General features: G+C 38.4%; 1 pseudogene; it reads right to left on the bottom strand.

The window, feature by feature from the left end:
* Window positions 1-2994: 2994 nt before the first annotated feature.
* The window catches only part of LOC127434212 (succinate--hydroxymethylglutarate CoA-transferase-like), a 164022-nt pseudogene continuing 149304 nt past the window's right edge, over window positions 2995-17712 (bottom strand).

Here is a 17712-nt window from a genome sequence, read left to right as displayed (position 1 = left end):
AGTGACGGCGGCATGGGTCACCTCCCATTGGCTGAGGCTGGAGAGGTGCAGCGTGGGATGCAGGGAGGGGGCTAATGTCATGTGCAGCTGGTCGGGCTGGATAAACAGTTTCCTTCTCCGAACGTGTCAGTGGAACACAAACTAAAAACAGGAAAGCACAACCCAACACTCTCCCTGGACCTCATATCCGGGCATCCTGAGATTCGTTGCAGAGAAAAAATGCAGACAAAAGGCAAACATAAACAAACAATGGTTTCAAGGAGATCGAGAAAAGATTGAGTATGGTTATCTTAAAAAACCTCACACCTACAAACCACTGTCAAGGGGAGTAATTGGCATTTGATATTCAAATTGATTAAAGTACTTCCTAGTTTTTCAAGCAGTCTCATGGGACACCATTTTAAGACATGCCATCTTCTGCATCATGTGCCTTGTCTAGACAGAACCAGTCAAAAATGCTGAGGGTTGACGTGTGCTGACCTTTGCCAAGTTCTCACCTTTACCAATCCTTACACCATCCTTGGCCGCAAACATAAGCTGGAAAGTCTTCCTCAGCACAGCTTCAGAGAGCTGACATCTGTTTCTTCATAGACATTCTGGGAATTGATCACACCATTATTATATCAGTAAAAGGTTATTGGTTAGAATTTTAATTGTCTATTCTAGCTAAATGGAAGGACCTTAGAGCTGAGAACATGACCTTGTGCAGATTATGATTTGAGCATTATTTCATCCAAGGGACTTATTTTAAAAAGTCTCCAGTGAAACAAACTGGAACAGTATAAACAGATGAGTCATTCAGGAAAACTCTCTTTAACTCTGCATTGAGCTGGACAGCTTCTCACGATTTCTACAGAGCGAGGCTTAGTTTGACACTTTAAAACCAGAGAAAGTTGTCAAAACACACTGAATACTGAGTAAAGGGTCATATGAAAAAATGTGGCCTTAGAACACATTGTGTTTATAATAAGTGTAATTTCTGTGTAATTTAATGTCACCAAATTGAACTGCAAAAAAAAAATTAAAAAAAATAAATAAAATAAAATATTGTTTACAAACAGGTTTCCCGAACATTTCCATCTGCTATTGTTTGACCTAAATGGTTAGCCTCGCCTCAAACTCACGTCACTGATTAAGCCAATGTTGCCATGTCAGGCTGGATGGGCCACTCAGACCAGCAGGAATGTTTTGGTAGTCCCACAGTCACATTGTTACACTTTTAAGAGGAATTGACCTATACTTGTAGTTGTCACTGCATATCGAGTTAGAATAGAATATATTTTAACACAGAAAAATTTACACACCGTCAGAAGCTATTGCACATCTGTGTTCACCCTCATTGCAGTGTTTTGCCTTGAGTCTGTGTCCCACTTTGCAGGAAATCAGACATGAAAGATTTGGCAGTTATAGACGTCAGAAATGGTGCTTATTCCTCTGCACTGCCAAACAACCGGAATATGTGTTAGTGCTGAGCCAAAAACTGTCATAGGAATTTGAAGTGACATTTGAACTCGCACCTGCAAGGCCTCAAAACATATTATGATTGGAAATAAGATGCTCAGTGGCAGATAACAGAAGTTCTGGACCACTTCAGAAAACATGAGCCACAGAAAGATAAGACACATCGGGATTTTATTGAACATCTAATATTTTCATGACAATACAATGATGTTACTGAGTGAATTATTTAAACCTTTAAACAAAGGGCAATGTATTTTTTTTAAGTTGTAACATCTTGTTGTATACATTTTTTCTCTGGTTTTAAAATGTTAGTGAGAAATATAAAGCTGTGATTGTTTGTTTATGATTTGAAATCCTGAGAAAGTTCTGAATTTCTCCTTAATCTGAAAATTTGAAACTGTAATATTATAATCTGAATATTTACAGCAACTTCCACCTCTGCAAAAAAATAAATTAATAAAAAATAAAAAATCTGCTGTCTTAAAATAAAAATGTCTAAGACACACCACAAACATTGATGGTTTTGTAAACAAAATTAAGATACAAATACTTTTGTCATTATTTTAGGTCCATATTACGAAGCCTTCTGTTTATTACTAAATGAAATCTGCAGCTCAAAAATCTCAATCTTTTTTTTATTTTTATTTATTAGAGGTTGAAGTACTTATTTTCTCTCAATGTCAATTTAAAAAAATGAAATGTCATGTTATGTTTATAGCTTTTATCTTGTTTTATGTTATATATTTTTCAAATATGTTATATTTATTTTTAATATAACATAATTGTCATGAAAATAATGTCAAAATCTTAATGGTCCTAATATATATATATATATTGTCTTTTGATTTTGGGGTGAAATATTAAATTTTTTGACAGTTCTCAAGATATTCACCCAGGTACTGTTTTGTTAGTATAATTACACTGAACACACAATACTTAGGTGAATTGTGTGTTAAAGGGATAGTTTAACCAAAAAATGTCATTTCTGTCATCATTTACCCAGCTTCACTGTGTTCCAAACCCGTATTACTTTTTTTTTCTAGGGAACCCAAAAGGAGATGTTTGCAGAATGTTAGTCTCAGGCACCATTGATTTGATTACATCTTTTTACCTATACAATGAAAATGAATGCTGACTGAGTCAAACATTTCAACCAACATCTTTTGTCATATGTTTTGGAACAACATGAGGGTGAAATAGTACTTTAAAGGTGTGCGTATTATTGATCATTCAGACAGTGAAATAATTTGTGTTTACATTACGGATAGTGTAAAATCAAAATAATGCTCGAAAGGACGTCATTTGGCAGCGGGGATTCTTGTATGTGAACTGAATGTGTCATTATGTCATTATTTTCACATTTGCAGTTTCCTCTCTGATGGACATTCATATGATTAATCACATTATTATCACCACGGAGTCAAGAGGGAAGGCAGTGCTTATGTTATTGGCATGCTGATCGATCATTAGAGGACTGTGTGGTTCAGCAGTATTTACCATAGCCTGAGGTGTTTCCCATCCCATATTCTTTCATCAGTGCACATCGTTCTGAGTAACAGTCTGTGAGGCCAGAAGATACTTTTTGACATCATCACTGTATCCCAGGGTGTCTCTGAGAACCTGGACACTCTGCTTGCCAGTCACAGGAGGAGGAATCGGTTTGCTGAATTAAAAACTGCGTAACCGCACTTCAGGGCCTGTGTGGAAACAGCAAGAACAAATAAAACCAACAAAAACAATCTGCAGTGATTTTGTAGTAGTTTCTAAAATGTTGCTTGATATTGTTTAAATACTTTTGGTTTGATAGTATCCAAATACTTTCGGGGCCCCTATATATCAGTAATGGGGGTGCACTGGGTTGAATTTTATTTTGTGATTTATTTAGAAAGGAGAGTGGGCTGTGGATGAATGATAGAGATGTGGGCTGTGTGTCTGAGAGTTGGGTTCACATGCTGCTCTAGGAGAATACCTACGTAACCTATGCCAGAGTTTGTCACTGACTAGAGAGGAGCATAAAACTTAATGTTATGAATTAAAAGCAAATTAAAATCTAATTAAAAACTAATTTAGCAATCAGTGGAGCTGGAATGTGTGCAATGAAACCACAGAAAAGTGGAGCATGCACATACAAAATGGAATGGATTGACAAACAAACAGTTTTTTATATCATTATTTTTTCATGGAACTCCAGTTCCAGTCGTTTCTGCACAATTTAACCAGAGATTATTTAGCAGAGATGGATCACTTCTATTAAAATGAATGGGAGCAATTGGAACATCCAATCAATAAGCTCTAGCACCCAATGGTCAATGGATGTAGAAAGGAAGTCCCGCCTTATAGGTAAAAGAGCCAATCGCCTTTTAGATACAGACATCGTTTGTCAATCAACTCGCTAACATACATGCGCATTAGCTATACAAGCCTGGAAAATTGTGTTTTAGCATGTTTGTGTGTTTCTATTTTTTAATATAAGGTAAAGAAGTACAATTTATGATTCCAATTTCAAATTGAATTGCTGATTTGAAATGTGTTCTTTGATCATAAACTTGACCAACCGTTTTTGAGATTTCGGTGTTCCCCCATTCAAGTAGATAGGAGCTACACTGGCATGACTGGAAATAGCCTCCCGAGAGCGTTCCAAAGATGGATGACAGTGGACTGACTTGCTAGAAAGACATTGATTTAACCCATGCTGTTAAACAGTAAAGATGTCAGAGGGCTGATTCTTTAATTAATGGAACTTTACTGCCTCCTTCAAAGATTTTAAAGGGAAAAAATGGTTGAAACAAGAACTAAACCAAACCAGACAAAAATAAAAATAAATAAATAAATAATACTGTAGTTTTAATAGAGGAATTATCATAGCTTTTAACTTAACTATACTGTGTCTCTTAGATTACTTTTATTAATAATTTTTAAAAATGTTTTAAGAATGTTCGATTTGAAGAATGTCACTATTTTGGCCTTGTCCCCCACATAGAATTTACTTTTCATAGTAAATAGTAAATATTAAACAGTAAATGTATGAAAAGATTTAAAGCAGGAAAACCCTACTTTGCATGTAAAATATACATTCCCCAGGCAATTTATTAGGTACACCTGTACATCTACACATCTAATCAGCCAATCGTGTGGCAGCAGTGCAGTGCATAAAATCATGCAGATACGGGTCAGGAGCTTCAGTTAATGTTCACATCAACCATCAGAATGGAGAACAAATGTAATCTCAGTGATTTGGACCGTGGCATGATTGTTGGTGCCAGATGGGCTGGTTTGAGTATTTCTGTAACTGCTGATCTCCTGGGATTTTCACACACAACAGTCTCTAGCATTTACTCCGAATGGTGCCAAAACTAAAAAACATCCAGTGAGGGGCAGAATGCTATTCTGAGATGCATGTTGGCGCTGTTTTTGTGGCACGAGGGGGACCTACACAATATCAGGCAGGTGGTTTTATTTGTGGCTGATCGGTATATATATATATATATATATATATATATATATATATATATATATATATATATATATATATATATATATATATATATACACACACACACACTACCGGTCAAAAGTTTTGAAACACTTACTTATTCTTTATTATAATTTTGTTTTCTTCACATTTTAGAATAATAGTAAAGTCATCAAAACTATGGAATAACATAAATGGAACTATGGGAATTATGTTGTGACTAAACAAAATCCAAAATAAATCAAAACTGTGTTATATTTTAGCATCTTCAAAGTAGTCACCCTTTGCCTAGAATTTGCAGACATGTACTCTTGACATTTTCTCAACCAACTTCTTGAGGTATCACCCTGGGATGCTTTTTCCCATCTATGTTGGGCAATTATTGGCTGCTTTTCTTTATTATTTGGTCCAAGTCATCAATTTCAAAAACTTTTTTTTTTTATTATATTATTAAATTTTAGTTTTGTAATTAAATAAATTAATGTGGTGGCACAATTATATTTTTGTCTACAAAACTACTGTCCCCAATAGATTGCAACAGTTTTACAGCCACCCTGGTTCCGGAAGTATTTTTCCCAAGTATTTGGATTTTATAAAACCTCCATAAAAAAAGTTCTAAGCAAAGAACCAAACCAACCAGCTGAGGTGAATAACAACATTACAAACTTTGATTTAATGCAAAAATAAATAAATAAAAATAAACAAGAAAAAAGAATACTGGACACAACGACAAAGACTGTGTATTTTACATGTTTAATGAGGGAATGAACTACAATCCCATAAGGCATAACCAATGACGAATAATTTAATTAAAAATGATGAAAAAGATAAAACTATTGATTAAAAGTTGTTGATATTCAGTATAGAAACAATGTATTTTAGGTTTATTGCAAAATATTCAGGTATTTGCAAATGCATAAGTAGCATAACAATACAAGTAAGTATAAGTAAGTGAGAGTGTAGGAAGACCGACTTGCATCATTCACAGTGTGACATGAGTGGGCGGTCGCTGCAGACCTCTTTTGCTGCAGTTTGTTCTCTGATTGGTGGATCTTTCTACCTCATGGGTAGTGTAGTTCTTCACCAGGATTAAACACGATTTTTAACATCTTATCTTATTTTTATACAATTTTTTAACAACCTCCAAGCTCTCACTAGGTCTGTATTTAAAGGTTTAGAAGCTATCAATTCAATAAATAATCAATTCCCCTATGGAGAAAATGAATACTTCCAGAACCACATTGTGCTTTATACTGCTGACATTACCATCAAACCAAGCATTTTAGAGAACAATTGAGTTTTAAGTCTCTATTTTTGGATCTGATGGAAAGGAGGAGTGACAGGGGAACACAATTCTGCAGAAGAGTGTCAGTCTGAAGGTCAAAACTGTCATTCATTTTAAGATCTTACAGTAACTTTATTAGATTTTATTACCAAACTGGTTATTATTTGAGAATTTTAATTTCTATAAATTCAAAGTTAACTGACTGCTATCAAACATATAACATTATCAAATCCGAGCTTATCCAACTTTTTCTCCAAAAACTGAAAAATCATCAATTCATTTCATCATGTCAAAGTTGGTTAACCAAAATACCATGACCAGATCTTAATTCCAGGACATGTGGTGTTGTAATGCAGATGAAACATAGTTTGAAGACGTTTCATGTTTTAAGATTTCAAGCAGTCAAAAGTGAAAAAAACTGCAAAACTTTTGCAATTCATTTTAAACACATACAGCGTAGGAGGGCCTTCATCGAAATGACTAAAGGCTTTCACTCTTTCCTGTTGCATGTACTCATACGTAACACCTGCGGAAAAGCACATAAGGCAACTGACCTAAACTTTTTATGAAATAGTAATATGCCCTAAATATCCACGTGGCATTTACAGAAGGATGATGTCAAAATGGATGACTGTTCTTAGAGTAGTTTATATGGATGAGTCACTTCCTTGAAGCACAGATATTGCTATCATTAGGCAGTATTAACATATACTTCACTTTTTTTACTTCTCTTTTCTTCTGCAATCCCCATTCATTTTATGGAAACTAATTGCTTGTCCTCCCCCACGATTCTACGATAATATAACCGATGCTAGTTCGATCAAAAAAAAAAAAAAAAAAAGGCGAAAAGGTGAAGATAATGTGACAATTGACATTCATAAATAGTTTTACACAATAAGAGACTTACACTTTCATACTGAGCTAATACACAGAGCTGGCTCCACAAAGTTCTTATTTATTGCTTTGAATGAGATTTTTTTAATAAATCAAAATTGCATCTAAACTTGACAATCAGTGATTGTCATGCATTTTCATCATATGGAAAAGCAAATTATCTGCAGAGGGTGCAACTTAGAAATAACCAGATTTAAACATGTGAATGTGTGATTTCTGCCACAGTGTTTAGACAAACACAACTTTTTTTTAAACCTACAACATAATTATCAAAGGTTTTTTTTTTTTTTTTTTTGTACTGAAAATCCACTTATTCTTAAAATTGATGGAGCATGACACTTCTGCCTAAAGTTCACATTCCTGACAACTGCTGTAGCCAAACACATCTCATAAATGCATTTTGATTACTTAACATCCTCTATTCACCATTTTTTCAAATGTTTTAAGGGGCCTGACATAAACATGCGGTTTTCAAAACAGAGATGGTGCATGTCAACCAGCGGCGAGGCCTGTCATTTGTTATTAATGACATTTTGGAAAGTCTCGTGGTTCAAATGGATTGGAGTGAGACATGGAACAGATGACAACTGCAAGGGTAGCTTGGGTTAAAGAAGCCATTTGAAGAGAAGGGGCAAAGTCACTTTCTTTCAAGTCAGATTTTGTCTCTAGTCAGGCTATACATAACCATTTCCATATGTTCTCTTTGATTCAGGGTGCCTCTGATGTGACAAAGATGAGCATGCATTACAGACTGGCCTTTACAAGTCAAACTTCTGTGCAGTTAAGTGTCAGCCATAGATGCAGTGGCCCAAAAAGTGTTTGAACACGTAAGCCGCACTTGAAACTTTACGAACGTCATTGCTTTAGATAATAAATATAAAATATCAAAGCAAATGGCATCAGCATTTTTTTTTATCAAATTAATAACATGATATGCCAATTCATTAATCAAATTAATTACATATACAGGTATCAATGTTTCCTCAAAAACGGCCCCCAAATAAAAATAATTAAATAAATAAATGTAAGTAATTATAAATATAACATGTAACAAATATTTCATAATTCAGATAATTTAAAGACATTACATTTTTGTGGCAGACGAGTAAAGCACTGATTAGACCAAGGGTTTTCAAAGATTTTCATGGCAAGGACCCCCAAATATGCTAATATCCTTGTGAGGGACCCCCTTCCTAAAATATAAAAGCAGCTATGTGGGGGTGAAGAACACAGTTACAGCTGTCGTTGATTTTTACAGTGCAAATTTTGACTGGAAGGATAAAAAATAACGGTTCACTTTGTCTATGGGGTTGTTAGATCTAGAGTTCTGCCCATTCTAAATCAGACAGAGAGATAAAGTAGTGCTAAAATAGTGATAAAGTAGTAGTGCTATGCAGACTTTGACCTCTGAAACACTGATATGGTAAGGTTGCATGACTGATTGAATTAATAATAAAATTGCGATGTGGCCTTGCATGATTATTACACTGCAAAGGCTGCGTGTCATGAAACAGTCACCATTCAGAGCTTCAGTCAGTGATGTGTGAGTGTGGGCGGCCCGCTAGTGCTCATGCTGAGCAGGGCAGCAATTTTAGATAATGTTTATCATATTACAATTTAAATCGTCTCGCCTCATCTTGCCGGTCAGTGAAAGATGCATTTAATGTTCTAGGTTACCTTCTTTCCCCTTCCATGCAAAACAGCTGATGTCAAACCATACTTTCCTAACAAGCTCTTTGGGTGATTAAGATGGGACTGTCTAACACTGTTGTCTTTTCCATGTCTCCTGTAGCACTTCACAGTTGATTTCAAGATGGCACTGCATGACTTGATGATGTTGTTTTATGGTGGGATGGTTAATCCAAGCTCTGAGACTATTTTCATGTCTGACGATCATTTGAACAGAGGCATAAAACTTTCATTAAATATTAAATAAAATTAATATAGAATGGTGATTAAAACTGACTGCAACTACCTGTGCTTTAAATGGATTAACGCACGCATTCCATCCAATCAGAATCAAGTATTCAAACAGACCATGGTGTGGGTATGTATATATATATATATATATATATATATATATATATATATATATATATATATATATATATATATGTGTGTGTGTGTGTGTGTGTGTGTATATATATATATATATATAACATATACATTAAAACCACCTGCCTTATATTCTGTAGGTCCCTTTTGTGCCATCAAAACAGCACCAACCCGCATCGTAGAATAGCAATCTGAGATGCTGTTCTTCTTACCACAAATGTACAGAGTGGTTATCTGAGCTACCATAGACTTTATCAGTTCAAACCAGTCTGGCCATTCTCTGTTAACCACTCTCATCAACAAGGCATTTCCATCCGCAGAACTGCCGCTCACTGGATGTTTTTTGTTTTTGGCACCTTTCTGAGTAAATTCTACTGACTGTTGTGCATGAAAATCCCAGGAGATCAGCAGTTACAGAAATACTCAAAGCAGCCCATGTGGCATCAACAATCATGCCACAGTCCAAATCACTGAGATCAAATTTTTTCCCCATTCTGCTGGTTGATGTGAACATTAACTGAAGCTCCTGACCTGTATCTGCATGATTTTATGCACTGCCCTGCTGCAACACGATTGGCTGATTAGATAATCGTATGGATGATTGTTGGTGCCAGATGGGCTGGTTTGAGTATTTCTGGAACTGCTGATCTCCTGGGATTTTCACACAACAGTTTCTAGAATTTACTCAGAATGGTGCCAGTAACAAAAAAAAAATATCCAGTGAGCGGCAGCTCTGTTGACGGAAATGCCTTGTTATTGAGAGAGGTCAAGAGAGAATGGCCAGACTGGTTAGAACTGACAAAGTCTACGGTAACTCAGATAACCGTTCTGGTATATAGTATATAGTATATATACAGTATATACACTGTATATATATATATATATATATATATATATATATATATATATATATATATATATATAATTGATGAGCCAAAACATTATGACCACCTGCCTTACGTATTTGCTGTTGGTCTTCCGCAAAAACAGAGCAGACCCCTAAAGCTGTCCTGTGGTATCTGGCATTAAGACATTAGAAGCAGATCCTTCAAGTCCTGTAAGTTGCAAGGTAGAGCCACCATGGATCGGACTTGTTGGTCAAGCACATCCCACAGATGCTCAATTGGATTGAGATCTGGGGAATTTGGAGGCCAGGGCAACACCTTGGACTCTTCATCATGTTCCTCAAACCATTTCCAGACCAAGAGATTCTCAGACCCAGTCATCTGGCCATAACAATTTGGCCCTTGTCAAAGTCGCTCAGGTCTGTATTCCTGCCCATTTCTCCTGCATCCAACATGTTGACATGAGAACTAATTGTTCGCTTACCATCTATTCTACCCAGGCCTTGACATGTGCCCTTGTTAGGAGACAATCAACGTTATTCACTTCTTCGAGTGGTCATAATGTTTTGGCTCATCAGTATATACATGTGTATATATACAGTATGTACACTGTATATATATATACAATACCAGTCAAAAGTTTTGAAACACTTACTCATTCTTTATTATAATTTTTTTTTCTTCACATTTAAGAATAATAGTAAAGTCATCAAAACTATGGAGTAACATAAATGGAACTATGGGAATTATGTTGTGGCTAAACAAAATCCAAAATAAATCAAAACTGTGTTATATTTTAGCATCTTCAAAGTAGTCAGCATTTGCCTAGAATTTGCAGACATGTACTCTTGACATTTTCTCAACCAACTTCTTGAGGTATCACCCTGGGATGCTTTTTCCCATCTATGTTGGGCAATTATTGGCTGCTTTTCTTTATTATTTGGTCCAAGTCATCAATTTCAAAAACATTTTTTTTTTTTTTATTACATTTTTGTTTTATAATGAAATAAATGAATATGGTGGCATAATTATATTTTTGTCTACAAAACTAATTTCAAACATTTAAGCATACACCTTCAGATCAAAAGATTTTTAAGATCATGAGAAACATTTCAGTCAAGTGTTTCAAAAATTTTGACCGGTAGTACATATATATATATATATATATATATATATATATATACTGTATATATCATGATCTGTTCGATTCAAAAAACCTATAAAACCGTGGCTGTCAATATAATAAAATAATCATGATTAATCTTATTATAGAATTAAGCTGAAATAATGTCAAATTCATTATTGCCAAACTTTTTCCTTATATTCTTACACTTTTAATGATTTATTTTTTTCTGCAGTCACCCTAAAACCCCTTTGCATCCCCCAGGGGGGTTCCCGGACCCCAGTTTGAAAACCCCTGGATAAGACATTACAAAAAGTGGCTTTAGAAGTCAATATTGTTTGGTTTATTTCCACATCATTGAATAAATGCCTATCATAGTCCACAGATATCCATCTTGCAATTGAGTTTGTTATTCTGTCTGAGACACCTACGAGATGTTCTCACAGGGAGCTGTCTTGCGTTCCGTCTGTACATATGCATCAGAAAGATCTCATTGTGGTTGTGCAGCATTACGCTGGTTTTCAGCGTCTATAACCATAAACAGCATAATTTTGGGATGCTAAATGTAGTTTAAACTTGTTAAAAAACAAAACACATTTCTAGACCCCTGCACTCTGCTCCATCCAGCTGTCGTTGATCAGCTGTTGATTTGTAGCCTGTACAGCAGGAGCTGCACTAACTGCCCCCTGCTGACTGAGAATTGAAAAAAACATGATTGCACTTCAAGCCTGAAGAAAATCCCTTATTAAGGTGGCTTGATTGTTCTTTTTTTTTTTTTTTTTTTTATGCATTATTTTTGCTCAAATGTATCACACTAAATTACAATGTTAAATCGACAGTAATAATGTAAACTGGTACGGTGGACATTTTCCACTCAAGTTTGACAACGACAAAAATGCACAAATACTTTTCTAGTTTATCTAGTGTTTTAAAATTTCATCAAACTTCATTCTGTGAAATGCTTTGCTTGAAAAGTTTGCTTGTGCTTTATTTCTTTAAAATAAACATTATTTCATTTGATATACTGTATTGTTATCTAATGCAATGAAACTCATACATTTTTAAGTGTGCCTTACATGTCCAAAAACTTTTGGGGGGCTATATATATTGCTTTTAGTGGTTTAATTATCAATTGCCACTGTCTTTTTCTGTAAATTAAGTAACATATTTTATAGTCCCAAAAGAAAGAAGATGCTCAGGAGACTTAATGGAGTTAAATTTTTTGTGGATAATTCAGATAATTTGGTCTTGAAAGAATTTGAAGAGAAATGTTTGAGTTTATAATGGAATCTCAGCAATTCTGAGAAAAGTGTGCAACATCAAATTACATCAAATGATAATTATGTAAACAGGTACTGGTGATAAAACTTTTTACATTAAGACATTCCACACCAGCATAAGGAATATTCGGCACAGGAAATGTGGTAATGAGGCAAAGAGGGCAACATGACGAGTCAAATGGCCATCTAAAGAAAATAAACATCCAAAAAAGGAGGGAACAACAGATTTCCAACATGATTGTGTGCGTGTGTGTGGTTTCGCAGCCTCAGCAGTTAGAAGCAATAACTTAACCACATCCTCTATCTTCTCCCTCCCTCTCTTCCCCTCTCCCTCGCTTCTGATCGGCTGGCCGCAGGCTCTTAATTGTCTCCCGCTCCCACATCTGCTTCTCCTCAGGCGTTACTGTGGCGAACGAGGGAGCAGGACGTTCCTGTCCTCCGCAGGCACGGTCCAAGGTTTTCCTCTTGCTCTACCGCAACAAAGCGCACTGTGTTCTCTCCTCCCATTCAGAACTTTTTTCATTCACAGTTCATTCTAGACTTGAGAAGTATCTGTTGACCATACCTTTAAGACACTTCAAGGAATAGGGCCTAGTTAACCCAAAAATGAAAATTTCAATGCTGCCTTTAATCTGTGAAGCAGCCAAAAGTCAAAACACACATTTAGGCTGGAACAGCTTGAGATAAGGTACATGCTGAATGTTCAAGTGAGATCTTAAACATTTCACTTTCTCTCTTAGTCTCTGTGTCAGACAGGATTGAAAGATTACAGTAAGCCATGCTGACAAGCTAAATATACATTCGTACTGCTGAGCTAAATCAATCCTGCAATATGGATGCATGCAACCTGTGGACATCTGATTTCATGTAAATATCATCATCCAACCATAAAGCACATTTCCTTCCTGATTGAAAAAAATGATTGAGCGTCATTTTCCGGTATTTCCATGAAGATTCCCCATAATACTGGAAAACCCTGAGCTGGACTTCTTTCCGTGGAGCAATTATCAGTGATAATTGGATTCTGTCGTGGTCACCTCATTTACATTCCCTGAGAGAGACAATTTTCCTTGCTTCAAGACAACCTGTTAAAACTGGATAGTCTTGTCCGGTTCAGATTAGTTCCAGTAATCTATATCTAATCTACACCAATTTATCAGAGACATACAGAAATGTATAAAACAGATAGTTCCGGGTCTGAAATCTGTTTGGGCCACATCTGAAGCCGCTGTTAAATAGACGATATTTCCACCTGTGACTGCACAATAATTGAATTGTATATAAATGAGGCCACAATGTTGCTAAGCAACCTCAAACAGCCTACACTCAGTTAATGAACCTGGTGGAAGAATTGTTTATTAGTGGTGCTTACTAAGGCTAGGGTTTTTACAAAACTCCTAACCCTAAGTATTAATCATAGTCTAATAACATGCCTCCTCAAATCTTGTGGTTTGTTGAGGTGAGGTGTGCTGTTACTGTTTTAAGCAACTGACTAATGATTTCCATTGGTGGGCGATAAACTGGGTGAAAACATCCCATAGAATTACATTGAAGGAGGGACCCAGGCAATATCGAGGGTCTACAATATAATTTAGGATGGGATATGTAGACTGAGGCCAGATGTAGCCATCTAACAACCACTAAAAATGCCCTAACAACCACACTGAAACATGCTGACAACCAAAGAACCCCTTAGCAACTGCAGAGCAATGCCCTGGCAACCACCCAGAACACCCAAGCATCATAGCAATGAGGGAAAAAAAATTTCAAGAAACAAATTTTCTTCATCTAGTCAATTAGATTATTAGTCAATGAAAGTAATTATTTATTGAACAGTGGTGTATTTTATTATATTGCTGTTCCTAGCATTTCATTAAAGCAATAATGCATAGTGTAGGGTTAGGGTTCAGCCACAGGCTGTGTATTTTAGTGATTTTACCATGGTTAAGGAGGTTCCGCTTCATGCCTTGCCTAAAAAAACCCTTAACTGTGGAAAATTCACTGTAATACTCAGCATTTTGTAGCTTATTGTTTCAAACGCACAGTCCCTCTTGAATAAAAACATAGTGTCCCTAGATGGTGCTTGTGCAAACTGCATACAGAGGCAAACTGCAATTGAAGTCAAGGCAAACTAATAAACAATTAAATTTTTATGTAAGGGATAATGTGCAGTCAGCCAGTTGTTATCGCAAAATAAACCCCGACAGAGAGAATCGGAGTGGTCTTGTATCACCCTGAAGGGGTTTAATTTGTGATAACAACTGGCTGACTGTACATTATCTGTGTTATTACATGGCTACTAACCAAATCATTATATACATGGACATAAAACATTGATTTGCATTAAAATTATGTAATTATGTAGCAAGAAGTTCTGTTGGTGTTAAATTAATGAACATCTGACTGCTCATCATGTATCTTATTACAAGACTAATTGACAAATAAATAATTAAATACACATGAAACACTGAGTTGAACTTATTTTCTTAGCTTACTTATAGAGAATGCACAGTGATCCGAGAAGCAGGAAAGATGACTCGCAATACCCGGATGAGTGGTCTGACACATGGAGTTACGGTTGTTACAGAGACGTATCAGACCACTAGATGGTGCCATTGACCAATCAGAATAGAGTATTCCAGAGAACCGTGTAATAAGTAGAGGTATCTTTGAGACCACTTAAGTTTGAGAGGGAGGAAGAACATAAGAGAGACAGTATGAGTCATAGAAATATGAGCTTCACTTACAGCTAAGGTTTAAGGCCAGAACAATACACACACACTATAAACTCTAGGGGGAAAGTATAGGTTATTTAGGGAAATGGTTTAAACAAACTTTCCCTGCATTGTCCACTGTCTGTCGCTATTCTCTTTGCATCAAAAGGTCTGACTGATACTTCAGCTTATTCTCGAAAAGAACCGCCCACTTAGAAAGACCCATTTGCCTGACATGTAAAACAATCAATCACAGTTTATCATTCTTTTAGTGCCTTTTAGGGGCGGGGTTATCTCAGATAGATAAAATATAGACGTGGAAATAAATCATTTAAATGATGGTGCGGCAATCTCTGTGAATGACTGTATTGTAAATACATTGGAAATTTGCAGAAAATGCTTAAAAGACTGTACAGTATAGAACATAAGTGCAGGCTTAACTAAGAAAACAAAGCAAAATATATACAGTTTACTGTTTCTAAGTCCCTCAAACAAAACTATTGTTCCCTATCTGTCACTCACTCGACGTTATGTCGATGTTGTGACACTAGGGGTCACTCTTGGGAGCCCCAAACACATCTGCTTTTTGAAAAAAGGCCCATGGGAATTGGCGAGTGGAATTTGCTTGCCACTCCCCCGGACATACGGGTATAAAAGGAGTTGGTATGCAACCACTCATTCAGATTTTCTCTTCGGAGCCGAGCGGTTGTGTTCAGCGAGCTGAATTACTCTGCCGATCCATTCACCTCGAAAAGCTGTTGGATTTACGGCGCATTACAGCGTCTTCTCCCCCTCTTGCACTGGTGAAGTGCAGAGAACACCCCTGAGCACTTCAGCAGCGAAAAGAGTATATTCTTCCTACTAAAAGAGTATATTTTCCCTTCTTAAAAGAGTGGCATTAACGGAGAGCGTCTTTTTAAAGATGCCTCTCCGTTTGTGTGTATTTCCTGGTTGCGGTCGTTACCTCTCCGCTTCTGATGGCCATGATCGCGGTCTTACATGCTTGGGCGGAGACAGCATTCATGGACAGGTCATGTTCTCACTGCGAGAGTGTGACCTTGACAACGTTGCGGTCGCGGTTTTTCCTTCGTTAGAGGGAAAGACCACCTCAGCGGCTCCCCGCCTTGGTCCTTCTACCTACGGGTTTGAGGCCGCGTCAGTTAACACTGGGGCCGATTCGGGGACCCCAAGGGAGCAACTCTGCTGGGTAACTTCCCACAGACCTCACATTCCCCAGTACACTCGTTTGCCCTGTTGGGATGAGACCACCAGCTCGTCTCAGGGCGAGTTCATGATCTCATTTCGGCGCTCGTGAAGTGGATGAGCTCTTGATTGCAGCATCAGAGAGCGGGCTGTTCAGTCTGACGCTGAGGACTCGACTGGGCTCCCACCTTCGGGTGTGGTCACCCAGTCGCAGCCTGACGTGCAGCTGGCAGCCATGCTTGCCCGGGCGGCTGCGTGTGTCGGGCTGGAGTGGAACCCTCCACCCCTGCTGAACCCTCGTAGCCTGATGATTAGTTCCTGGGACCGGAGCGCCGCTCACGGCCGCGCACCGCCCCGCCCTGGTCCCTTTCTTCCTGGAGGTGCATGAGGAGCTCACGGGGTCGTGGCGGGCACCTTTCACTGCCTGGACCCGGTCTCTGAGCTCCACCGCTCTCACTACCCTCGATGGTGGGGCTGCCAGGGGGTACTTGGCGATTCCCCAGGTGGATAAGGCGGTTGCGATGCACCTGTTCCCACAAAGCGCCGCCACCTGGCAGGGCCGCCCGAGACCCCTGTCCAGTGCCTGTAGGGTTATGTCGTCTCTGGTGACTGAGGCCTGCGGTGCCGCTGGACAGGCCGCCTCCACCCTGCATGCCATGGCTCTCCTGCAAGTGTACCAAGCCAAGGCGCTAAGAGAACTGCACGAGGGTAGTTCTGACCCAGGATTGATGCAGGAGCTGCGCTCGGCGACCGACCTCGCTCTCCGGATGACGAAGGTCACGGCGCGGTGTCTCGGGCAGGCGATGTCCACCCTGGTGGTCCAGGAGCGCCACATATGGCTCAACCTGGTTGAGATGAGAAAGGCTGACAAGGCACGGTTCCTTGACGCCCCCATTTCACAGGTCAGCCTGTTCGGTGACACTGTCGAGGACTTCCCCAGCAGTTCTCAGCGGTGAAGAAGCAGATGGAGGCTATACAGCACATCCTACCCCAGCACGGCTCAAGAACTCGCACCCCGTCTGCTCGTCGCCAAGGGCAACACCCTGCCCGCCCCTGCGGTCCGGCCCACCGCAGGAAGCAGATGCCACCCGTCTCATGGCCAGCCGGCAAGAACCCAAGGAAGGCTTCGAAGCACCCCTGAGATGGGCGACCCAGAGACGAGGAGACCCGCTTCTATGGAGCTGGTGGACAAACCACTCCATCCCCCGGTGGAGGGCTGGGAGGAGAATCTTTTGTTTCATTTTTTGCCGCATGCCCAAGAGGCTGCGGTACCCAAAACTTCAACCAAAGAGTGGTTTTCTTGTTCCCTGTGTCACATGTCCGGTGTGCACGGCCTTGTAAACACAACTTGGTTTCCAACTTGGAGCCCTTCCTTCAGAC

This window comes from Myxocyprinus asiaticus, chromosome 44 (assembly GCF_019703515.2).
Source record: "Myxocyprinus asiaticus isolate MX2 ecotype Aquarium Trade chromosome 44, UBuf_Myxa_2, whole genome shotgun sequence".
Lineage (NCBI taxonomy): Eukaryota > Metazoa > Chordata > Actinopteri > Cypriniformes > Catostomidae > Myxocyprinus > Myxocyprinus asiaticus.
This window is presented reverse-complemented; position numbering and strand designations above follow the sequence as displayed.